Here is a 27,826-nt window from a genome sequence, read left to right on the forward strand (position 1 = left end):
TGTACTGTGAGAGACTATATAGGGCAGAATCATCCCAGATTTGACTAAGTGCAGTAGCAGGCGGAGAAAAAGAATGGTTTACCTACTGGCCTCAATGGTGGCTTCTCACGCCATATCATCCCAATCATGCCTTATTAATTATGCATTCCTGGGAAATATGTAGTTTCGATGGTTGGCAGGCTCCAATTCACCTGCCATACCTGCACCTCGCCACTTCATTTGAAGTGCAGCCTCGCGCACACCTTGTAGTGCTTCCAGCCCACAGCTGCTGCAAAGAAAACATAGCCCCAAAAGGCAAAAAGACTGCAGCCCCCAGGTTTAATGATCTGTCCCTTGAGCGCCTTTTTGACGCAGTGGAGGCCCGCCATGATGTCCTCTACCCCTTCTCTAGCCATAGGAGGGGCAGCAACATTGCCACTTCAGCTTGGTAGACAATGGCCGTGGTGATCAGTGCCAATACTGCACAGAAGATGTTGGCCATCCAATGCAGGTAGAGGATGAATGACCTCATCTGTGCCACCAGGGTAAGACAACTATCTCATCACTCTAAACTCACACACTCACAAGGCCATCACAAATTCACTGGCATCTCACTCACTGCCAGCTCAAGCGACATCACGACTCACTATCTCACACACACCCTTACATCTCCACCTGGTCTCATCTCCTCTGGAGGCTGCCTCCTCAGTACTTACCATCTTGAGGCCATTTGCGCAGATCAACTTGTGCCCCCACACACCCTGGGATACTCCTTTCCTCAATATAGCCCTCGCCCTGCACCATCTTCCTTGCCGAAGGCCACTTCTTTCCCATCTCCAAGCGAGACCTGGCCCTGCAGCTGTTAAAAAGCCACCCATGCCTTATTTGTGGTCTGGTAGGTAGAGACCTGCCCATGAGCCCACTAACAATGATGTGACACTGTCTGCAAAGCTTGGTGCTGATGCCTGCGAGTGCTGCCTGAAGCAAGATTGGCAAACAAACCCCAAAGTCCCGAGCGAAGTGCAGCTCAGCAGGCGCTTGTCGTCGTGTCTCGGTTGGTTCAATGTCAGGGGATGATTCCGGCGAGCTGGGCTTATAATGACATACAGATGTATTACACTGAATTTTCCGACATCCGACGGCGGGAAAGGGCGGCAAATGCCATTGATGGGCAGAGTGGACAATGCAAACTGATTTCATGACGTCGTGAAACTAATTTTTGGCCTTCTCACCATATTGTCCACTCACGCAGCTGAACACGCCCAATGCCAATGGGCATGGAAGGTTCCACTTTTTGATTTGTGAATAGTGACAATAGGCGATATTCACTGCTAACCAATTCATCACATCACAGGGGAAGATGGTGACATGGTGTTAATGTCACTAGACTATTAATCCATAAGCCCAGACTAATTCTCAGGGGGCACGGATTCAAATCCCACCATGTCAGCTGGTGGAATTTAAATACAATTAATAAAACCCTAGAATTAAAAGCTAATCTCAGTGATCATGATCATGAAACCATCATTGATCATTGTAAAAACCCATCTGGTTCACTGATGCCCTTTAGGGAAGGAAATCTGCTGTCCTTACCTGATCTGGCCTACATGTGACTCCAGACCCACAGCAATGTGGTTGACTCTTAACTGCCCCTTGATAGGGCCTTGCAAGCCACTCACTTCAAGGGCACAGGGCAACAAATGCTGGCCTTGCCAGCGACACCCACTTCCCATGAAAGAATAAATTTTTAAAAATACACTTTATTCAGTGATTCCATGATACACTGAACAGGGTAGTATTTATTGATTCCAAAAGGCCCAGTAGATGGTCAGCTCTTTGCAGTCCTTAAAAGGTGTGAATGGGTGATACAGCCAGCGAATGAGGATGGTCTTAGGTTTAACAAGCTGAGTTTTCTGGACATATTGCAGGATATTTTCAGCTGTTGGGACCATTTACAGGTCCATAACCCAACTGCCAGCAAAATGCCCGGAATGTCAGTGCGCTGCCACTGACATTCCTGACACTGTGCTGCTGATGCAAAAGCCTCAAAGGAGGCCTGTGAAGGTTGCCACGATGCTGATCGGCCCTCCATGCTCCTCAGCCTGCCCGCCATTCCTAATTGAATGGCAAACCCGAGGCAACTTGTTGTCACCTTGTGAGAAATTGATTGGGAAGGCACACTGCTCTGGTCCTGACAGATGAAAATATTCCACATCCGGAAAATTCAGCCTGTTAAGGCTAAAACAAACCTCATGAATTCACCACATCACCATTCACAATCTTTGATGACTGTTAAAGCTGACCATTTCCACGGGCTTTTTGGACTCAATAAGAACTACCCTGAGCAGTGTCCCATGCAAACATTGAACAAAGCATGTCTGATGATTTGAGCAGGCAGTAATTGCCTTGCTGCAATTGACCTCATTCTCAAAGTCAAGTCTATGTGACATTTCCAAATAACATGAAAGCTTATTTTGGCCGCAGCCAAAGGGTGAATGGATTGGCAGCTATCTCTGCACCCCAAGAACTGTCTCTGAGAACAGCCTCCAGAGCTGCTCTGGCAATGACCTGCCTCTACCTGCAGATGCCCTCATGCTTGCCAGTTGCACCATTTAGAGGTCAGATTGCATTTTATTTTCAAGCAGCTCCGAACGCCTGCTGTGCTGCCACCTCCTCTGAGTAGTCAAGATTCTGACATAGCATAGGGCCTGTGTGACCCTGTCAAAATTACATTGCCATTGGAAAATTGCTGCTAATTGCCCATTTAACATGCTTAATTGGTTTTCCGCCATTGCCAAGCAGGTTATCGTCACCACACAACAGCCGCCTCAAAGAAAAGCAAGGGGAGACGGGAACATGTTGGGAAACAAGCACAATACAGTTTCTCCAATTTTGCTTGCTCCCCATCTCCAGACCAACTTAGTAAAACCCCCCCAACATTTTTTTTTTGTAGGAGCCTCACAATAGCTCCATTTCCACTCAGTGCCTCTCCTGATCATTGCAAAACCATCTCTTCCAAGTGGTTTCAATGCACTGATGTCCAAGTAACCATTTTGGATTATTAGCTGATGTCCTCTTATTAACTGTACTGATGTTTAATTCAGTTTCTATGCTTGCAAGCTTGGTAACACTTCCAGTCAGTTCGTTCAATAGCATGATCATCAATCATCACTTATGGAACACAGTCTAAGATATCAACAGAACTTGACAAAAGCACAAAAACAATGCCGGAGTTAATCACCTCTGTACTTAAATTTTAGAAAAAGCTTCAGAACGAGTCTTTTGTTTAAGGAAATTTAAGCTCATATAAATTCAGCATTCTGGGCTTTTTTTGTGAGATTAACATTAGATCCAAATTATTCATTAAAATTTGTTTATTTTATTTTTAGTGGGAAACAATGAGATATATTTCATGTTTTATATAAATATATTTTATATAAATTTATATATCATTAATCATATAATTGTTGTGTGTGGCGTGCTTTAGTTAATTTCAGGTTCAGGGAAGTCTCAACTCTTACCACTCATAAGTCAGTATAGATATATGAAGAAGGCAATAGGAATTAAATAGTTCAACAGATTTCCAGAATCTAAGTGCTGTATAAAATTCATCGTGTAACTAGGACTGCAGATTCATAATTTACAAATGCAAAGGCGCAAAGCAAGCCAGAATTACTCATTTCTCAGCTATTTTCTCAGGCAGAAGGAAGATAAATTACAATAACATTGCCATTTAAAGTGTTGTTTGAATGCTGATCCCATCAAAGTTTTTTTTCTTTTATATATAATATGCATTATTCTTTGGATCCTAAAGCAGCATTCCAGTATCAACTGACACATGCAACAGAGCTCGGAGTTTCTGGCTTAACTTCATCTTGCTTCTTTATGATGTCAGTTTCAAAAACTGCGATCTGCTCCTTGTGTTCTGCTAAGGAAATTCAACACACAGAATGAGAAGGTATTGTAGCAAAAAGGAATTATTTGAGCTGTGTAAGACTCCGATGCAGATAGAAATTCCACGCATTTGGGTAATTTAAGGCTTGTTGGTTTGCTTTCTCTTTTTGTGACTATAATCTCCAGATCCAGAGATTGTCCATAGGGAGAAGGAGGAAGTTAGTTGTTATAAACAACCTCTGAGGCAGCTCACTCACGTTCCCAGGCACAAAGCTGGCACTGGTCACTGAGCCTCTCAATTTTAATGATTTCCACATGGATGAGAGGAGTCTCAAGCCAAGCCTACAATATCGTTGAAAAACTCCAAATTTAGAAGAAATATGAAAATTGCCAAATACGGCTTCCTTAGTGGGTAAAGCAAGTTCTGTGCTCAACTGCCACAGGTCACAGCAGGGTTCATATGACTTAATGTGGCCAATAGGATTCATTCAGGGGTCTGTCAGTTGTGGCATGCAGCAGCATTGCCTCTTTTTCAGTTCATATAAGGTAAAAGAAAAGGGTTTTCCAAAGGAAGCAGCACAGAAAAGTATTCAAAAGGCCCACATAATTTATAAAATTCCAGAGTTGTAGCCCTGATCCTCAGCGACAGTATTTATATTCAGGAAGAAAAAATTGAGGCTCTGTCCATTTCCAACAGGTGTGACTCAACAGCCGAGCAGTGACAATAGAGGTATGTACCGTTAATCCCCGTAACTACAGAACTGAAAGGTACAATGCCTTAAGAAATCTAAACATTGTTTACACTTAAATTTATACTTTACATAATGGAGCTTATATAAATTGTGTTAAGAATTTAAAACCACCTTTTAAGCATTGACAGTGAAGAAAATAGAAATTTTATTTTATTGCTTGTGCAGGATGATGCAATCTTACAATACGCCTATGGCAACGAAAAGTTTAGCCCTTTTCAGACGTTATATATCCACAAGCCCTTATTATAGCTTTAGTTTCTCACCAAAGCGGAGTCATATTTTCTTTTGCTTTAGTATTTAATAGCTTCAAAAATCTGATGACTTCCATCTGTTTCATGCATCATTTGCAAAACGTAGAAGTGCTTTTCAGAATAAACTAGGCAGGCTATTGTGCAAGCTAATGCAAAGCTTTAGCCTCAATTTTATATATTATCCTAGATTAGATTTAAACCTATGTAAAGTTTTGTATTGATGAATAGACGAATGAAGCTAAAAGTGTCTGTAAGATTTCAAAAAGTAAATTCTTAGTTTAAATAGACAGTACTCATAGACTCCAGGGTATATGCAAAATGTTATGTTAACACAGAATGTAATACACAGCAGTGGTTGTCTCTGGAACAGAATACTAATTCCAGATGGTTCCAGCTGTCTGCAAAAATAATCTTGACTTCTGGCCAAGGTGAAGGGCATTTTTTCTCATTTTGGCAAAAATATAGACTTGCTTATTTATTGTTTAATAAATATTACATGTGATAGTGTCAGAACAAATTTGCTGATCTATTAAATGAATGCATATTTATTATTTTGGTATTTATTGCTAATGGTTACATATCTTAAGATGCTACCAGAATAAAGGAAACAACACAGCAATCTAGCTAAGAAGTGTTTTTAAATATCTCCTCCAATTACACTAAATGGCTAAATTGGTACATGCATTTGTACTTGTGGATCCTTAATGTTAATTAAATCTCTGCAAATCACTGGGTCAAAGAGGACTAGATTCTAGTATATACTTAATGTGTGGTTCCATACTGAAGAGAACTGAGATTGTGCACTGGACCACAAATTAGTTTTAGTCTGAAGAGGTCTCACCAGTACACCATTGTGCATTTAAGACAAATTTATAACTCAAATTAAGTAGTAAAACTCTTCATCATAAAGTAAGTACTTGTTCCCTAATCATTTTAGTAATTAAGTCATGCATTCTTCTGCTGCCTCTGTTTTCTCATTCTTGTTTCAAAGATGCTATGATAGGACAATTGGATAATGGAAACATTATCAATGTTGTGGACGTTAAGTTCTTAGACTTGCAATTAAGACTGCATTGTTAATGTGGTTCTTTAGGTTTATGGCATTGCTGATTTAGTAGTTCTCAGTGCTGCTACGGGATGACAATAATAAAAATATTCCAATTTCAGCATGAAAATGTTTCCATAAATAAATCAGTGCAGCGGGATGCAAAACAAGCTCCAAAAGGTAAAGAAGCATAGCTAAGCATCATTGAACTTTAGAGCATAGGAAAAAGGAGCAGGTGTAGGTCATTTGGCCCTTTGAGCCTGCCCCACCATTCAATGCGATCATGGCTGACCTTCTACCTAAATGCCACCTTACTGCACTATTCCCACATCCTTTAATCCCCTTAGTATCCAAACATCTATTGGTCTCTGACTTGAATATACTCAATGACTTAGCATCCACAGCTCTCTAAGGTGGAGAATTCCAAAGATCGACAACTCTTTCATTGAAAAAAATTTCTCACTCGGTCCTAAATGCTTGGTCCCTTATTCTGAGACTGTGACCCCTAGTTCTACTCTCCCTAGCCAGAAGCAAAGGCACTTACATCAAACTCATCTGGCTTTAGTTTTACACCTGTGATTAGTTTCATTCATCTACAAATGAAATATTCCGTGGAACTTATCACAACAGCAGAACATTTGATTTTGTAAGAAGAACAAATTGGAACTACTCATCTTGCTGTTCAGAACGGAAAACCACTGATGCACATATCCACACCTTGTTCACTTGCCTATTCATCTAAGAGGCACAAGGTAACAGGGAGACTGACACTTTAAGAATAGTGGGGAAAGAAAGAAGAAAGGCCAATCTTTGTATGTTATATTGTAAAGTCTTTCACTTTCCAATTTCATTCCAACTGGTGAACTTGTTGCCAGATGTAGGTGTTACTAAAAATTTGATGTCAATAATGATTTCAAATTGTTTCTTTGTAACTCATGGAAGGGATCAATGAACTGTATCTGTTTTAAATGCTAAGTAAAATAAACTTCCACCAATAATATTATTAAACAACTGTTAGGTGCAATGGATTTGAGTTTGATGCCAATGCATTTACTTTACTCACATGCCCCTGAAGGCCATTGTAATTATATCTATTTGCAAATCTTGACACATTTTGGTTGAATCAATCCTAATTAATTTCAATTTTTCTTTTTCATGCCAACTGTTTCACCTTTGCTCCTCTCCCAAAGGATTCAGCTCCTTGTTAAAGAACATTTCCTTGGCGGCAGGCACTCCCCATCACCTTCCCCAACTCAGGGCGCATGAGGCCAATCCTAGTGCTTCTACAGTACAGTAACTCATTACAAAGAGGGGATGAAAATGGGATTTGGCCTGATCTGCATGGCTCTGCTACTCACCGGATAGATTGCAGAATTATTGGGAAAGCTAAATTCAATTTAAAAAATTAAATCCGAATTATGGAGGTTTCAAAATAAAGTGTGTGCTTTTCATTGTGTTGAACTTATTTAACTTCTATATAATATAATTTATTATAAGTACTGACTTTTGCATTGATTATTTTCAACAGCTTTACTAAACCAATATTAACTTTTTAGAGGTGGATATAGTGTTGGCTTTAGCTCAGTGAAAATCCCCATTTTGTGCAGTTTGTTGTTCATATAGTTCTGCACCAGCACATTTTAAATAAGCAAATTAAAACAGCTTTTACCACACCACAGTCTCGAAGGCACCATTTTTGATAGTGGTGATGGGATGGAAATGCCACAGACACCAGTAATAAGCTACTTTGTCATGTTATGACAGCTGAAGACATATAAAATAATATTTGTGAAACTTCAGGAGGGCGCACACTTCCATCCTGTGTATGTGTGTAGCACCAATACCAAAATATTTTATTAAATTGCTAATCTGCATCAGCAAAAAATTACAATTTTGTAAGCAGCAGTCAAAGGAGATTAAACAATGAGGCCCCTGATCTTTACCTCCTGATGCTTTTCCATCAGGAAACATTTTATTCAGCCCTTAGAGCCAGATGGTGTTTGTGAAAGATTTCAAATGCAATACTACATGCTTTAGATTTTTATTTTATACGCCAAACATTATATATATGTCTGTACAGGAAATAGACATATTTAATATAGCTTTAGAAAGCTGCAGACTTATTTTCATCCTCAACTTGTAACTTTAGTAGAAAATGAGCTAAATTCCAGAGAATACTGTGTTGTGAAAGCAGGAAATGTGCTGGGAGACTGAAGTGGCCTCCTCCAGATTTAAGCTGATTCCTGTCTAGATGAATACAGCAGATCAGATGACAAGTTATTCCTTAAAAGGCAATGCCCAGATTTAAGCAGCAGTTTTGCTTTTAATTGAATCTGTAGGTTTGATAATGTGTTTGAGTACAGGTTTATTCGTGTTTCTCAGTCAATTGTAATTAATAATTACTAATCCAAGTTGTTGCCATTTTCTGCATACATTTCAACCAAAAATTTATTTTTCCGTGATCTTATCAATATCAAAGATAACAATGGAGAAAGCCAGCAAAATAACCCTTTAAAGTAATGCTTTGGTAGGAAAATGGTTTATTTTGTATGGAAAATTATCAGAATTCTCATCCCTAAAGTCAATAACATTTTATGGTTTGACAAACAGCTTTAATTGGAAATTTAACATGTGGAATGTTTAATAACCAACATTATCCAAATTTATTTTTTTGTATCTTCATTCATTTTGAAGTTAATTGGCTAAATTATATTAAGTGCGTACTTGAGACTTTTTTGTTTTAACAAGAATTAATTACACATACCAAAAAAATTACATTTTTCCATTCTGGGCTTTGGTGGCAGTGGGAATGAATGGGGAAGGGGCAAGAAGGTAGGGGTGACAATGGACAGGTAGCTATGGGAGCTAAAAAAGGAAAGAACACAATAGTGAGGTCATCTGTGGGCTCTAGTCAGTCAAATAATGATGTGTGAGTGACTCTATCAGATTTCACTGCAGATTGAAAGTCTTATCAATTTGCATTGAGTTCTGACAATCTTCAGTTGGCCTTATCTGAGAATATGAATTGTTACTAATGAATACAGGAGAACCAGCATCAATCAATCTTACTGAAAAGACTAGATTAAAGTGCCTGTAGAGCAAATACAGAAAGATGCTTCCATCGTAATTCTGGACAATCCAAACAAAGGGATTTGGTGATCAAGAATTATCCTTTACTAGCACCAAGTATAAGCAACAAGTCTGAACTCTTTTCATCATAATCAGCAACAATTTTTGTCCTCTTCAACGAATTTTAATATTGAATTTAAAGCGAATAATAATCAACTAAATTTTTATTGATGAAATCCATCTTGTATTGATTCAACATATCAAATGTAGCAAAGAACAGAACACATTCCTATTATTAATGGTTTTAAAGTATGTTCTCTTTCGCAATTTTTGTTTAAATATTTTAAAATATATTGGTATTAAAATAAACCTTATTCATCTTAATTCATTTTCACAATGGTCTTTATTAAAGACTAAGTTAGTAGGGTCATCTATTTATTTCAGTTATTGGTTTATTTTCTTAGCTTTTTGATATTTTAATTCTTTTCCCAAATCACTATGGTCCAACATACAACATCTGGATAAATCTAATATGTTATCTGTACAAGGATCTGTCCAAATTATATCCTAATCTCTTAGTTTAACCTCTATAAAAACATCAAATGCCACAAGTACCCTGAAGTTGCACACCCTCCATAACACTAGAGAACAAGGTTATTGCTGTGAATAATTAAATCTCTCCTATAATTAGATTCTTAACATCAGTGATTTAAAAAAAAACAACAGCTTTTGACACATGTTGGTGTAAAAACTGAAAGTGTGTAGCTAGAGATCTACATTTCAGGTTGTTGAATACTTGATAATATTTCATGGTTAATATTAAGATGAATGTTTTCATGTAAGGGTATATACATCTGGTCTATAATTATTTCACAACATAAATCACTACAATATCAGTTGTAACCTTTACTCTTACCTTAACCTATTGACATTGCCCAAGCACAATTTTATTCCACCTAATTTGAAAATGCAGTACCAGTCAGGAACTCTGTACTCTATTAAGTTCTCTCCATGCAGACTTCCTTTTTGTTCTTTACCGCAAAGTTGCATGCAAAGGAACAATTAACCTTAAACTGTAGTAAAATTCCTTCACATAAAATGTTACAACATGTTCTGTAGCATGGGGCTTCCTGAAGGGAAATCACATCCTTTGGTCTTAATGTTTTTGTTTTAAAGGAGCAGCAATCAGCACTTAGTGTATATTGGTTTAGGAAAATCTTCATAACAGTACTGAGTATTCACTGTTACAAAATTGTGTAAAGCATGTCTATAGCTTGCATTTGTAAACCAGTTAAAAAGTAAATCTTTTAGCTTCCCCTCCAGTCTACTTTAACATTTAGGATCAGTTCCACTGGAAATTTGAGATGAGAAATGAATATAGGCCAGTTATATAATACATATTGAAGCATAGCACTTTCAGCTTTTCTTCAATGGAAATTGTGCATTGTAAATCAGAAGAAAAATCTTTCAGATTAGACCTGAGCAAGTGGTATGAAACTCACTTTTGAACTTAGCATTTTACTAACATGATAAGATTAAAAGTTATCTGTCTTGTTGACTCCTGGTTACCATGAAAATGTAACCTACATGCAGATGCTTGTGCACACAAACATTAACAACTCTTTTCTTCCTATAGCCAGTGTGTGGCACAAAGCCATCAGTATAAAGCATTTCTGTTGATTCCATTGAACAATTCAAACAAAAAGCAAAAATCTCTAAATGTTGGAAACACTTAATAACTCAGTCAGCATGTTTAGAGGACAAACAAATTAACATTTCAGATGTTGCCCTTCATCACGTTAAGGAGTATACCTGAAAGCTTTAGTTGTCTGCGCTTGACTGACCCACAATGTTTTCAGAAATTTGTGTTTAGGCTGATTTTTAGCAGTCCTAGTTTCAATTCAGACTGACACTTCCAGTATCATGATATTTTTAATGATCAAGAATTTCACTCATTAAAGCTGATTTTAACTAGAAGCAGAGAATGGGCAGACGGCAAATGGAATGTGCCCTCTGCTTGCCTGTTTGTCCTGCTTTACAGCTCCAGCCATTTTGAGACTCTTTAACATGTTCTGGGAGAACAGAGAATTGGCCAGCTCCCATGCTGAGCTGGCTGACAATCAGAGCTTGTGGGTGGACATGAACCTGGGGTGGTGTGTGTTTTAAGGTGAGCTAACAGCACCTGGCTGTTTTGTGTGCAGTCGCCAGCAGGCTTTTGCAGGACTGTTTAACCATTGGCACAAATGGGTGGAGCATACAAATGTCTGCCCTACCTGATTGTGCCTCAAAATTACAACCCTGGCTGATGTACATCATTGGACCCTAATATTACAAGTGACTGCCTGCCTTAAAACAGGCAGGTACTCTTCAACCCATAGACACTCTCCAAAAAACACCAGCTGCAGTACAATTATATGGATGAAATTTAAATCATCTCTATTAAATATCAAATCTACAAGAAACTCTTTAGGATTTTGTCAGAACAATGGGGTCTCATCCATTGGTCAAAGGACCAGCTGTGAATTGCTGTCAGCTCTGAAGGGGTGGGGGCAACAGAATCAAGTGTCTTTCATGCACTTAAGTGGCAACCGTTGAACCTTCCTTGTGGTTAGGATCCCCGCGGTGGCCACCGAGAGTTGCCAGCCAATCGATTGGGCACAGAGTGTCTGCTAGCAAGGCAGCTCCCCCACCACCGCCACCCCCCACATCCCGGGAGGCTGCTGGCAAACCCAACAGTGTTCAATGGGCGGCCTTTTGAGAACACAGAAAAGCCATGCAGCCGCCATTTAATTCCTGAACCACCGCCAAATTGAGGAGGGAAGAGGGATAATGGGTGTCAATTGGCTCATTAATGAGCTAAATTGCCATCATACCACCAGCAGCTGGGAATCCGGCGTCAGCCCCATCCATCCTCTAACATAATCGGGTGGGGGGGTTTTCCGCCACCGAGAGACTGACGCGGGCCTCTCCTGCCATCAAGTGTGCCTGGCCGCCATGTTTCCTGCTGCAACAAGCTCCATTAAATCCAACCCTTCAGAATATTTTGGGATGCATTTGGGGAAAAAGGCTCCAACAGTGATTAGGTTGTTTTAAAACTGTTCCAGATATGTGCACTAAATGGTTAAAGTGACTTTTCAGGCAGTCTGTGTCTCAGACATGGTTTGTTGATTCACCCTCAGAGTGTAATTACAGCTATTTGTGGTTAGTTGACTATGAAAATTAATCTGTTCTGTTTTGTTAAGTTGTGTATGATATCATTGATTTATTTTTGTAAGACAAAAATGTCAGACATACATTCATTTGTAAACTTAAGCAATTAAAGAGTGTCGTCCTTTTATATATTTTAAATTTCTATACATTATTAGAAGGCCGCTTATTTTCTTTCAGGTCTTATTGTACGGAATTATTCTTATAACTGATTTTTGTTGGGCAAAAACTGTGCACGATAAAACACACTTAACAATATGCTTTGAACAGAATGTTCCAACTCTCTGTCTCTTTATCTATTCAAGTAACATATGTGAAGTTAATTATCTTTTTGCTCTGATGGTGATGCATGTAAATGCATGTAAAAAATCATAAAATATCTGTTGTGCATGTTAGACACATTCCGTGGAAAATTGGAACGTGCAGAACAGGAACCCAAACAGATCATTGTTCCTGAGCAAGCTCTTCAGCTGGAACCATCCACTGTTCTCATATTTCCCTGCCCTGTTCCATACATATATATTTCCTTTTCAAACACTTATCCAGTTACCTTCTGAATTATATTGTATTCTTGACTTCAAAAAACATTGGTGGTAAGACATTCAATTTTCCAATAGCATTTTGAATGTAAAAGTCTAACCTTCCCTTTCATTTTCTTAAAATGAGAACAATTATTAAGCTGTCTTATTTTTGATGCTTCCACCAATAGAAACAATCTTTCACTATTTACTTTCTCAAAAACTTTCACAATTTTGAAGACCTCTAATAGGTCCCCATTAACCTACTCTATTCAAAATGAAAAAAGTCTGCTCTTCTAGTTTTTCATCAAACAATATCATTTTATTCCTACTATCATTCCAGTCATCTTATTCTATAATCTTTCCATGTCTCTAATGATGGGGAGCCTAGAATTATATATAACACTCCAAATGTATAAATTCTACATTATGTCCTTATGTTTCTGTTTAGTGACTCTACATACAAACCCATAAACCCCTTTTCCAATGGACAGAATTTTGCCCTTGGTGTGCGGGATTGGAGGGGGCAGGCAAGAAGCCGACTGCTGCCTGCAATTGACAACGCACTGCGATTTCAATTAAGGCCTGCCCAGCATGATACACAAGCGGTAGCGCTGAGCACTGCCTGTGTCAGGCGGTGGGAGGAGGGCGGGCAGGCCTAGTGCGAACTTTGCGCTTATGTGCAAAAGAGTGTTGAATAACATCCCTGAGGCAGCTCCGTGCCTCAGGGAGATGAAGAAGATATTGAAAAAATCAATAAACAACAGAGAAATGTAATAAAGCATGTCCCCTCATGTGACTCTGTCACATGAGCAGGGACATGTTTTTAATTAAAAAATAAAGTTTTTATGTTATTTGTATTTGCTTTTGGAAACTTTATCCTGCTCATGGATGAGGTTTTCAAAAAAATGCAAAGGCCACTTGACCTTTTCGCATGCCTGCCAACTATTAGGTTGAACGGGCTATGACAAATTAATGACAATTGATTACTTAATGGCCTTAATAGGCCTTATAATTGTTGGCAGCCAGCTCTGGCGCCCACCCACCAACTGAACTATCACGTGACTGCGCATTGACATCAGCATTCTCCGCTGATGTCATCATGTGTCATTTCATGCTCAGTCGGGTGCACGCCCACCCGCCCGCCAAGCTTAAAGTTCTGGCCTATGTGTCTGCACCCCTAGATCTCTCCACTCTTGTTAAAAATCCTCTTATTTGGGATACACTTCCGTCCACTGTGCTGCTTCACAATTGTCTGCATTGAACTGCAATTGCCACCTATTTGTCCATCCTGCTAACCTGTTTGCAATCTCCTACCTTCTTCCTCACAGTCTGCCATATCTCATTTGGTAGCAATCTTGCTTCTGAGTTAGATGGTTGTGGGCTCAAGTCCCGCTCTAGGGGTGGAATTTTACGGCCCCATCGCAGCAGCAGCAGGGTCATAAATGCAACAAACTATACAAAAGTCCATTGACTTTGGCGGGACTGTAAAATTCCGCCAGTGTAAAATCTGTCATGAGCACAACAATCAAGGCTAACAGTTCAGTTAGCTGTTAAAGGTGTTATCTTTTGTTTGAGATGTTAAACAAAGGTTCCATCTGCCCTCGGAGCTGAATGTAAAAGTCCCATAGCACTATGTCAAAGAAGAGCAGGGAAACTATCTCTGATGTCCTGGCCAATATTTATTGATAATTTGGTCATTATCATATTGCCCTTTGTGGGAGTTTGTTTTGTACAAACTGGCAGCTGTGCTTTCTACATTGTGACAGTGAATACACTTCAGAAGTACTTAATTGACTGTGAAGTTCTTTGGAACAACCTGTGGTTGTGAAAGGTGCTATATAAATTCAATGCCTTCAATTTTACAGTTTGTCGTGCTCCTTAATTAAGCATCTTCATGCATACTTCAATATCATTTCTCTTGTGCCTATATACAAATCATTTATATAAATGGAAAAGAAGTGCCAGTCACAACACGACCTACGTCAGACTAAAAGTCTACATCCAAAAAAACCCACTTGCTCTTGGTTTCTGTCTCAAGCTACCTCTATTCATGGAGCTACATTCTCTTTAATCCAATGTGCTTTAACTTTTGCAGCAAATTTGGTATATGGAACCTTATCAAATGCTTTCTGAAATCCATATATTTAACATTCGCTATTCTTTTTATTGACATGATTTCCTCAAAGAGGCATTAACTTTACAAATTGTTTTACAAATATATTTTATATTGTATGAAGTAGATGAAATGCACTGTTCAATTACTTTGAATAGCTCAGTGAAGAAACACCAATTTCTTATACCAGTAAATGTACTGCAAAGGAATGCCGACCTACATTTGTCACTTTTATCACTGGTGAACTATTTTCCAGCTGCAAATCCAATTCATTTATGTAGATCCTGTCTTATGTTACAGATCAGACTTTTGAGTTCAAATAACTGTTCATAGCTGAAATTACTAGACTGAAACTGATACACTATTCAAGATTACAATCATTGGACCTTAGCAACAATCAACTAGTGTGGAGAATATTAGCAATTTATAACAACATTTGCCAGATCCTTTCTTTAAAAAAAACAGATCCCTGATGGAACTGTGAGACACGCTGTTATTTTGAATTTCTTCTGGCAACATATTGATTGATGGAGGCATTATGTCACTTTAGAATTTTGTTCTGGGAAGTTTTGTTTTTATGAAAAATATGGAACACTTCCCACATATGCAAACTAACATTGCTGTCTATTGGTTATAATTGTGAATAACAATGCTTAGTGTATGCCTGTGATTTTGTAATACAGCAGATATAGTCTTTCTAAACATAATTTTTCAAATCTAAGTTAAACATCTTTTCAGATGACAGAAATAATTGCATGATCTTAAACCATGTTCAGTGGAAAAACGTACTGTTCTGTTTTCCAACTTAGCCGAAAATGAACAGCTACATTCCAGATAGTTGACCTTCAAGTTCATCAAAGCAATTTAGCTTAGAAAGATTAAAACCATCTGGTTTGTGGCACTTTTTCATTTTATTTCCCCTTATAATTGGCCATAGAGTGAATCTGTGGCTAGAAAAATATGTTAATGCTAAATCTAAGACACAGAAACTATTGGCTGCTTTGCAAATCTTAGTTCAAATTCTGGGATAGTATCACCTCTTTCTGTTGTTAAGCAAAAACCTTTCAATAATATCTTCCTAAACAAACAATCAGTATTTCTTATTAATTGTCACTTTCATTTTTTCCTATTTTCTTATATAATCTTTTTCTGTGAAAATCATTTCCTGGTTTCATCCTTCATGGGTTATGTATACATATTGAAATCGACTTAACATGGCTTTTGGGGCATTAGCTGGGAAGTAACCAGAGGCATTTTCAGGAACTCCTTTTCTGTTCCCTCAGTTCTTTGTGGTCTTATTCACCTTTACATTAGTTTTGTTATTCTGAATATACTTTGCCATGTAGATCACTTGTCCAAATGAAAGCCCAGCACATTCCAATTAACAAATCCCAATGGGTTTCCTATAAGGTTTCTTTAAAGCTTCTGCTTAATTGTCATATTTCCTGAATGTTTCCTGAATAACAGTGAGTAGAAAACAAGACTAAGAAAAATAAAAGATAAACTATGAAATCTTCCACCTGGTTAAGGTAGGGAATATTTTAAAATAACAGCATGGCAGTGACTGCAGTTTTTATCCAAGAACATGGATATATTTGCTATTTCCAGTTATATCACTGTGAAGCAAAAGGAAGAGGAGATAGAGCAGCCAAGAAGATAGAGAAGAGAAAGGCTGTACAACTCATTACAGAAAATATTGCAACAGAGTGGTCAAGATTGGGGAAGAATGCATGCGGGGCCACAGGCTTACCAAGGAGGTTCTATGTGGACAATGCAACCGGAATTGACACCCAACCATCTATCAAACTCTATCAGTGGCTATGAAAATCACCAATACCATCAACCTATATACCACAGATACCTTTCAAACCGCCACAAGGAACACTGCAGAATCAGACACTTGGTACTCTAGACATCTGACATTTCATTTTCTTTACAATTAAAGAATAACAGAAAGATATATTAAAAGTGAATTAATTGAATTAAGCTTTTTATAATTATTTAGCATGCATTTAATATATTGTCCTGGTAAATTTTCCTTAATGTATTGCTTGATCTTCATATTGCTCGTGTGAGCATGTACTATGACTAAGTACTCACCTAACTGATGGAATACATCATACATGATTTCATAGCCAAGTGGTAGGGCATTTGGGATTAGAAGAGCCATTATCTGTTTCTATGTCTAATCCTAATTGACCTATATCAGTACCAGTCACTTTGCTAAAGTGCTCTAGATGATGGCTGGATGTTTACATGATGACATTGACATGAGTGCCAACAAGGTACTCCTGTGATACTCCACATCTCCTCAAAATGCACACTACTTTTAACTCTTGGAATCCTAACACCATCGAATTCTTCATGTAAGAACTTCTCGCCACCATGTTATGCAGTGTTAGTCTCCTTATGAAACCAGGACCACAGATGTCCCTGTATAGCTCAGGATTGGTCATCAGCATGCTCGAATTCTGCCTTGTATCACACAGCCTCCATAATTTTTCACTGCTCACCCACTGGCAATAGAGATTTGTGTGTCACATTATGCTTCCTCTTCAACCTCATTGTCTTTCTCTTCCATAGTATGTATAACACCACTAATATATGAACGAGCTGATGATGGTTAATGGTCTTCAGATGTGCTTTATAGACCACTGGATTATATTTGCTTTGTAAAGAGAGATCAAATGTTAAGAGTAAATTTTACAATACCCAAATGGATGTGTCCTTGTCATAGCTAGCACTTGTTCTTAATATGCAATTATGATTTTTTTTTATTCATTCATAGGCTGCAGGTGTCACCGGTAAAGCCAGTGTTTATTGCCTATCCCTTCACAATTGAGTGCTTGTTAGGCCATTTCAGAGGGTAGTTAAGAGTCAACCACGTTGCTGTAGTTCTGGAGTCACATACAGACAATACTATGTAAGGACAGCAGATCTTCTTTCCTAAAGGACAGTAATGAACCGGATTGTTTTTTGCAACATTTCTGCAGTTTCATGGTCACCATTACTGATAGTAGCTTTTTCTTCCAAATTTACTTTTAATTAACTGAAGTTAAATTCCCCAGCTGCTGTAGTGGGATTTGAATTCATGTCACTGGATCATTAGTCCAAATCTCTGGATTACTGGTCCAGTAACACTATGCTTCCATACCCCAAATGTTAAAATAATGTAAAACTTCTAAAGCATAGAATGATTAATCTGGTGCATGCCAGTAGTTCTACGCACCCCTCTAATCACCACTATTCCAATGTTGTCTAGACTTTCCTTCCCAAATAAGTCAGCTATTCTTTCATCATAGTTAATTCATTCATTATTGGATATAGGGTACAGCAGCTGCTGCCTGCTGGCCATCAAACAACAGAACAGTGAGAATTGAGATGGAATGATTTGACAAATGAAAATCCCTACTTAGCTGCTATCATAATATGCATGATGCAATTTGCATATCATTGATACTTTAACTTTGAATAACTTACTATATCCTTGATAGCATCTCTCTATATCAGTACAGTATTCTTTATTCAGCTAGTTGCCTTCCTTTTTTAAATTGTGCAGTTCCTGCTGGACCTTCCATAAGGTCCTCCAGTTATTGGAGCTTTGATGACTTTTTCTAAGACAAATTGCTATGTTTATTGACTTCTTTGTTTCATTGAGAACCATTCAACCTCAGCCAAACAGCATGTCCAGCGACTGATTGGTAAAGAGGTATTTTTAACCTTGGCAATTTTATATTAGTTTTCCACACATCACAGTTTTATTAACACTTTTCAACATTTAGGTCAGTTAAAAGTTCCATTAGTTATGTGTTATTATTAAAGAATCATTATTACTGATATGTTGTATTTGGCTTGGTGGGATAGATCAATTTTAAGTGATTGTGTTAATCACGTTTTAGCAAGTCAGCAGCCTGGTTTACATCGTTCCTGACTTTTAAAAATCAGGAGTAATGTTAATTGTGCTGATACATTATCAGCTGTTTTACACAATATACTCGAGGTCAAGATTTATCCCATTGGTTTCTTGTCCCCTAACAAAATTGTGTTCTCATGAAACACACAGTGTCACAAATTCTTCCGATGGCTACTAATTTCCATTTAATCAAATAGAAAAAAAAAGTTACAATGTAAGTCTTCCGAAACAAACATTCCAATTGTTCCTGAATTAGATCCATGGACATTGCTACTGCAGTCTTGGAATGGGCAAAAAAGTTCAGTTTCTTTTTTTATTGCTCTTTTTGCAGTTCCAAGTGCTAAATGCATTTTGGCCAAATTGCCTGGATGCAGAGCAGTTTTTGAATGAATCCAGTCCTACCACCTCTCAGGAAACAGTTACAGCTTAAAGGAAAAAATGCCCAAAGCAAAGGTATCATTTTGACCCCTTGCAGAGAAACTTTTCAAAGTCAGACTGAGCTTTTTAAGTTTAACATGTTATACCCTTTACAAGTCGTGGTATTCTAATTTATCCCAGTAAAAACCACAAATTCTTCAGATCTTTTGGCATGTTTCCAATAACATGATTAAGGCACTCTGAATCACAGTTACTGGAAGCTGGCTTTTACCATATATGGAATTGATTTTCTTTCGGAGAATGGAAAAAGTAATGGTATTTTTAGTTAACATTAGACTTATGAGATCATCAATATTCAGCCTTGATATCAGAACCAGACCTTTTTATTGCATTTTGTATAACTTATCCATTTTGTTGCAGAATAATTTGCACTCTTTACTCACCTTAATAGACTAGAACAGTAAATGCTTTCAATCCTGATCTAATGAACATGAAAGAGAATTAAATATTAATTTGTTACCTATTTAGGAATATATAAACATGCATACATTCCACAGTCTTGTTTGCCAAAAATGTTATTTACAAGCTGATTGTATGTTAGAAAAGTATGTTAGAAGAAAAGTTACTGATGAAATTACTATTTAAGGAAGAGAAACTGGTGCTTGGAAACAATGTATAAATGAAAAGGAATTTGTTTATCAAGGATCAAAACTTAATATAGTGTATTTGGATTATACTGTGTATTAACTGTAGACTATACAAATAATTGCAGTTTAACTGAAGAAATTTCAGCATAAATTTCCAGCTTGTACATTTCAAGTTGGCAGATTGACTACAATTGGGAAACTGGTAAATTAATTCAATAAGTAACACATTTTTAAAAAAATAAATGAAGGTCTTTGAACATAAATTATTTGGCTTAAAATTTGACTTTATAGCATTGAGTACTGGAATTAATTTCAAAATAAAACATTTTGCCGATGTTATATGATAGAAAACACATTCTTTAAGCTACACAGGGAATTTAAGACTCAGGGCACTCTGCTATACTGCTAATAACTTTGGTGTGTAGCATAGGATGCTGAAAAATTAAATGAGTATCTCTGAATCAAATTTGTAGTTGCATAAAGAGTATTTAGTCTCTGGCTAGTAACTAAGAGGACACTAGACAGAAGGAAAGTTTTGCCTTCATGGAGCACAGGATAAATTATATAAACACATTCCGAAACATTTTTGAATAGTTATTATATACAACAACCTGGTGTATTCTTTAGAATATGGGTTTGTGACACATCTATTTGCTACTTAATGGTTCAACTTTTTTCTCCAACTTCAGACTATTCTCAAGATTCATTACAACTCTAAAAAATTATTTGATTTTGTGACATACTTCATTGAACTATTAGGCCCTGCTTGTAAACTTAATTAAGCCAGTCAATTTCCCCACTTTGTGGGCAATATCTTTTATAAAATGAAAACTCCAACCCAAGGTTGTATAGCGGATGCTGAAAATATTCAGGAAAATGTGCCAAAATGTGTCAATTAGTAAATACTGTAATGCATAATTGTCAACTGTTTTTGTGACTTATTTAACCTTTAATCTATTAGATTGGGACAATTTATAAAAATGTCCATCTAAGGTTGTCAAGCCAAATATTTATGCTTCTTCTATACCACAAAATAGTATTTGCTGTGCGAAATCGTACAGGAAGTTTCACTAACAGACCAACAAACTAAGCAGAAGATTGAAACTCACATCGAAAACCATCCAGTGTTAAATGACTCCAGTCCACTATTAGGAACAAACATAAAAAAAAGTATCTCTGCTTTTAAATCAAAATGGATGTCTCAGGAAGAAAAAAACCTTACTGGTTGTTAGTCTTTCTTCTTGAAGTAATTGACGCCAGATTGTAATATTTTAAATCAGTTTGCATAACTCAATCATATAAAATGCTTCAGGAAACTGGGAAATCTCAGATCAAATGTTTGGAAAATGATATTTCTCAGATCTGTAAGTGAGGATTATACCCACTATGCACCTTAAAATTCACTTTTGACTAAATGTTATTAATATTTTCAATGATTACAAATGTTTATATTAGGACATTGTGCAGTTGAATATCCTTGCAATAATCTGTTACTTTGACTGTGCTTTGACTTCTGCTTTAGGGCAGATGCTAACTCAAACCTTAGACATGAGATTCTTGAGCCACTTAGTAGGGAAGAGTGGTTGATGTGGTTTTCCATGCTGCTTTCCTAATAGCTATTAGCTTTAGAGTACCTTCTCCCATGTAAACCACAGCCAAAGCTAAAGAGCCTGAGCTGCCCTTTACAAAAGGGTAGTTACCTGCACCCATAGGCAGCATATGCTCACCCCGGACAACAATCCAGCATTCAGAGCCAGCGCTCCAGTCTCCACTTGCCAGTTCTGTCTGGAATGGGGCCTGTTCACCAAGATGGAAGTATCCCCACTGTGTTAGTGGTTACTCCATCTGAACATAGATATCAACCCAGTATTTAGAGTCGATATTCTAACCTTCACTCAGGGTCATCTGGAGTGGGGTTTTAATCCCTCACTTTCTGACTTAGAGGTGGGAAAGTCACAATTAAGCCCAGCGTTGCTCCAAACTGTTATTACATGCTTATTATCAGAAACTTTTCCCTTAGTCCTGTCTGAAAGTGTATTATAGTCAGAGAAGCTCAATTGCTGATAAAATGACCTCTGGGTAAGAACCGTATTGTTGTACTCTATTCATCAGTTTGGAACAATGAGATTAGACTGCATAGAACTCAACATTCTTGTCATTATATTCAAAGGTATATGCACCTCAAATCTGGGGATATAACTTTTTTTAATTCATTCACGGGATGTGGTCTTCGTTGGCTGGGCCAGCATTTATTGCTCATCCCTAGTTGCCCTTGAGAAGGTGGTGGTGAGCTGCCTTCTTGAACCGCTGCAGTCCATGTGGTGTAGTCACACCCACATATTTCATGAAAATTTTTTAAGCTACCATATCAACAAAAGGCTATTTGAAATTTGCACAATATGACTACCAGATTGCTAGCAAAGTCTCAAAGTCTTAAGATGCACCCTGTTTGAGGTAAAACTTAAACGTTCAGTTCCAGTGCTTCTGTTTTAAGCTAATTCTCTCCTTCTACGAGAATCTCATTTCCAGCCCTACACTTCTCCTGACTCATTTATATCCCTCACTGATCGTCATTTTGATCTGGTCACCAGTCAAAGCAATGACCATAGGTTAATTTTCCTATGTATCTGAAATGTCACAAGCAAGGGCCTCAGCTTTGTTACACAAGGATGTTACATGGAGGCAGAGTGAGTCACATTAACGGTGTTTGTGAGTGCAAACACTGACTTGATTTCCTTCAGAATTATTATTTTGTAATTATGAAAATATCACTATACAAGAAGCATTAGATTTTGCTTAGCTGTTGATATTTGAGAACTTATTTAAAGAGGTGCTTAAATTTCATCTTACGATGACAAGCCACAAACAGAAAAGAATAAACACTTCCTCCATGTTGGTGAGCTGTTGGTTTTCCCTTAATTATCCAACAAAGTTAGAAATCACATGTGATAGCTCACCTTTATTACAAGGGAAATTTAACATGAAAGTAAGGATATTATGTTTCAGTTATATAGGGCATTGGTGAGACTATATCTTGAATACCGTGTGCAGTTTTGCTTTCTTTCTTTAAGGAAGGATGTAAATTAACTGCATGTGGTTCAGAGGAGGTTCACTAGATTGATACCTGGAATGAGTGGGTTATTCTCATGAGGAAAAGTTGGACAGAGTGGGCTTGTTTACACTGGAGTTCAGAAGAGTGAGGGGTGACTTGATTGAATTATGTAAGGTCCTGAAAGGTCTTGACAAGGTGTACATGGAAAGGATATTTCCTTTTGTGGTGAGTCCAGAACTAGGGGGCACTGTTTTAAAATTAGGAGTTGTTCTTTTAGTATAAAGATGAGGAGAAATTATATTCTCTCAGAATTGTGCAACTTTCGGACTCTCTGCCTCAGAAGACGTTGGAGGCGAGTCATTGAATATTTTTAAGGCGGAGATAGATAGATTCTTGTTAGGCAAGGGAATCAAAGGTTCGGGGTAGATGGGAATATGGGCTGAATCTTCCGGTCGGCGTTTGGGGGCTGGCCCGACACGCTGACGCGTAAAATGATGCGTGATGATGTCGGGCGTGCGTCCCGACGTCATCGCGCGTCATCGCGATATTTTGCCAAAATCGGCTGCATGCCCACCGAAATGTTAAGGGCCTATTAAAGCCATTAAGGGGTTAATTGAAATACTTTAGAACGCTGCCCGTAAGGTTGGCGGGCAGGCAAAGATCCCGAGCGGCCTTCGCGTTTTTCAGGAAACCTCATCCACGGGCAGGATGAGGCTTCCTGAACCTTTTATTAAATAAATAAATAAAATTTCCCCAACTTCACAAACATGTCCCAACTCATGTGACACTGTCACAAGAGGGAACATGTTTAAATACATTTTTACTTCATCTATTAAAATGTTTTATAATCTATTCAATCTCTCCGAGGCAGCACTCTGCTTCAAAAAGATTTCTGCGCTCTTCCGCATGCATGCATCAGACAGCTGTACCGACCATGTGTTATGCTAGGTGGGCCTTAATTGGCCCGCCTGCATAAAATTGCGGTGCACAGCCAATCGTGGGTGGTGATCGGCTCCACTCCCGCCCAGCCCACCCTCCATTAGTAAAATCCTGGCCATGGAATCAAAACGCAAACAACCATGATCCTATTGAATGGCGGTGCAGGCTCGAGGGGCCGAATGGCCTAATTCTGCTTCTATTTCGTATGTTCGTATGTTTGTAGCAAGTGAGTTATGAGCCTTTCACTTTTCTCCAGCCTTAATTAACATGTCTTGTATAAACTTTGGTAGATCCAAGAGAGAGGTTGGAAAGAACTGAAGCTCTTACCTTGTCGCTCTGGAGAAAATAAATAAGTGGACTGCCACATGATCCAATAAGGGTACTTAACACTGACTGTGCTGATTTACCATGAGCAAAGATAAAACCAAGCATTTATCATTTACCACTGCATTTTCATTTGCACTGGACCAGTGATCTCTCCCTACGCGAAGCAAGGTCCCTGCTCCTCCAGGCTCATCTCCTAAATCCAGTTGCAGAGTTCAATCACAATAATACCAAATCCTGCTATAAGAAATAATCGATAATCTAGTAAATTACAACAGTAAATTAGCGGTGCAGTTATAGAAATGTATTACTATAACTCATTAACCATGTTATAATTCAGAGAATTGGCCTCCTATGTTAATTGTATGTCAATTGGGTATAATTGTATTCAGGATTAACTGGGGACTCGTCGGTTCTCATATGTTTAGTAGCAGGCTGAAAATGTGGTTGTTGGTTGGAGATACATGGGGCAGAATTTTCTGCCTGTCAGGTGGGCGGACCTGACCCAAACTCTGGCGGGCAGGAAGCCGATCCCGATCCCTGAATGAATCCTTGAGGCAGTGGTCTTTCTCTACTTAAGAACCTCAGGTATGGAAGAGCACACTTGTGAGCCTTAATTTTAGCTCCTGAGTCGGGAACGCAGAGTTGAGAAAATTCCCGGCTCCACAAACCTGTCTCAGGAGAAAGTGCCTCAGATAGTCTAATTTTCATTGCGGGAGCGGGCGGAATGGGGGGAGTGGGATGTTAACATGAGTCATGCCCGCCATCCTCAGAAACAGTTGGAGACAGCACAGGGGGGACTGGTTATGGAGGCCGGCTGGGCAAAAGGCCAGGCTCAGTGATCCGGCCCTTTGTCCCAGCTGCAAGAAAAAAATAAGAAAACAAAAAACAGCCCTCTAGCCCTCATATCCCCTCACCCCCCCCATATTGCCACTGTGCGCCATCCATTCCAACCCGTGCCAACTCATGAACCCTCCACCCACCCCATGGCCTCTAATAACCTCCATGCCAACCTAAGCCCCTCCAGCCACCCCCCAGGGCCCTTTATAACCTCTTTGCCAACTTAGTGCAAATTAATGGCAACCCATGCCCCCACCCATCACCAGTGCTTTTACATCCTCCATACCAACTCACCAAGTATCTATCACGGGCAGACCTCAGTACCACTACTGAGAGTGAATGAAATAAAGTCCTGTGTCTATTGATGAAAAACCCATTCATTAAATTTACGGGCTGGAATTTGTCCTTGGTGGGGATGCTCGGCCGGGGCGGGGCAGGGCAGTCGGGAAGCTGACCACCGCCCGCGATCGGCTCTGCACCGCCATTTCACGTTAGGGGCCATTAAGGCCTGCCCAGTGTGTAACGCGAGTGGCAGCACTTAGCGCTGCCTGTGCGGGTGGAGGGAAGAGGGCAAGTGGGCCTAGCACAAACTTCGCACATGCGCGCAAAAGAGCACTTCAATCTCCCCGAGGCATGGAGCTGTTAAAAAAATAAATAAGGGAAGTAAAATTATCATAAAACATGTCCCCTTATGTGCCTCTGAGCTAGGGCATATTTTTAATTCAAAAATAAAATTTTTATTTGATGTTTGTTTGCTTTAGAAAACCTCATCCTGCCCGTGGATGAGGTATCCTAAAAAAATGTAAAGACTGCTTGGTCTTTTCGCCTGCCCGCAAACTGTTAGGTTGGACAGGAAGCATAAATTTGAATTAAATTAGCTTCTTAATGGCCTTAATAGGCATTTTAATTGTCAGTGGGCATGCAGCCAACTCCAGCGTGTGCCCACCGAATGAAATATCATGAGACTGATGTCACTGCACGTCATTTTACATTCGGTTATGATGGGCACACACCTGCACGCTGAGCATAATATTCTGCCCCAAATTCCTTCAACCACTGAATCCCTTATAACAAGTATTTGTATTCATAGTTCCACTTCAAAGACATTATAACCACTTGGAGATATCAATCAGACTGTGAACTGACAGGCTCCCAACTGTGATAATGATAGGTTATGAAATCAGTCATGCAGTGTAAATGCTATAATGATAGCCCTGAGGCTTATGTCAACAGACAGAGTGAAACAGCAAGCACTGATTTTTTTATTAAGATGCAGATTGCTATTTTTAAAGTTTAAAGGTCAGGAGATTTAAATGCCTTGGCAGCTTGACAGTTCCAGTGAGCTTTAATAGTTCCCTTGACAGCTTGACAGCTCACTTGATAGCTTTTCAGTTCTAATGAGTTTATTCACTTTTTGCACACATTCATGTCTAATTTTAACAATGCCAAAAAGCAATTGACCTCTCCCAAAGGGCACCTTATTTCTCCCAAAGGGTACCCTACTTGTACAAAAAGATACCTTTCCTCAGAACTCCGTTAACTTTGGACTTTCTCCTGATTGGTCTAAAGTGCATAGCTGTGTTTTACCCCACTGGCAAAAATTGGATCTAACAGAAGGCAGCTGCACTCAAACATGCAGCTGCCTCCATGGACCACGGATGTGTGAAGTGCAAATCATCCCCGTTCCCCCCACTCCCACCCTGGCGAAAATGGCGTGTGCTGAGTTTGGGATAGGACTTCTGGAATCGGGCATTCAGCACCATTTTGGATAAGCTGAAGACCCTCTTCATCATTGCAAACATTCAGGTATGCTCTTTGCTTTACTTGAGAATAGTGGTCTGAAATACTTTTATTCTCAGTAGCGGTAAATATGCCAACAATTATGATGGATCACAATTACAACCATTTGGAATTATAGGTAGGCTGAAGATCCTATGACCCATAGCTTTATTGATGTTGAGTTAATAAGGAAGAAAATAAATGGGGGGGTGGGATTATCTTTCATCTGTGCCACTGGTTGTGCAACTAGCCTTATGAAAGAAAGTACGTAGAGCTTTAAGAAATGTTCTATCTCAGTTGTTAATTAAGATTTGAAATTGTTTGCAACAAAAATGAACTTTGACTATTCACCATCTCAACATTTTTGTGCTGTCTCTTTTGGGATTAAAAGCTCCAGAGATAATTGATACTGGCAAAGCAGAGTAACACTTCAAAAAGTGACTTAAAGTAAAACACAGTGTTGTGACTCTCATGATCCAAAAGGTTTAATACTTCACATAAAACATGTCGTTCTCTATGCTAATTGGGCAATGATGAGGTCATATAAAGTTTTGGTGATTTCAATCCCAGAAGTATGAAGATGCCTTCTCTAACTGTGGTCCCCCCATCCAAAAATTATTTCCACTTATTTTCATATTATTATATAGCCATATGAAGTTATTGTATATTGTAGATGCTAGGACTGTTGGTTGTTTGTGAAGTAAGGATCCACATATCTTCAAAGCATAATTCAGCTGCCCCAACAAATAATCTATCTTGCTATTATAATTAACATTCAACATGCATTGTAAATGCTCTCATTTTTAAAATTGAAATGATTAGAAAAGTATGATTTTATTTGGTGTGGTTGGCTTGAAAATCCTTTCACTTTAGTGGTCATGTGTTAAAGTATCATTCATATCCAATCAATTAATGCTTTATCTCACTCAGCACTGAATGGACTCCCTTATGTACTAGGCTTGTGGTGAGTATTAATTTAAAAAAAAACAAACTTGAGTATCACTCAACTGAGGTTGCTGAAAGAGCTTTGGTAAATTATGACATTTATATTTAGCAGTGACTCCAAGATTATACAATAGTGAGAGTAACTGAAGCAATTGGCAATGCTCATGAAGACATTAAG

At 38.6% G+C, this 27,826-nt stretch overlaps 1 long non-coding RNA gene across 1 annotated transcript in view; it reads left to right on the plus strand.

Moving 5' to 3' along the window:
- Positions 1 to 4,373: 4,373 nt before the first annotated feature.
- The window catches only part of LOC121281314, a 42,552-nt gene continuing 19,099 nt past the window's right edge, over positions 4,374 to 27,826 (plus strand). The window contains exon 1 of the long non-coding RNA XR_005943859.1: positions 4,374 to 4,603. This is a non-coding gene — a long non-coding RNA (uncharacterized LOC121281314). The remainder of the gene's footprint in view (positions 4,604 to 27,826) is intronic.

The sequence above is a fragment of the Carcharodon carcharias genome, chromosome 8 (genome assembly GCF_017639515.1).
Source record: "Carcharodon carcharias isolate sCarCar2 chromosome 8, sCarCar2.pri, whole genome shotgun sequence".
NCBI lineage: Eukaryota > Metazoa > Chordata > Chondrichthyes > Lamniformes > Lamnidae > Carcharodon > Carcharodon carcharias.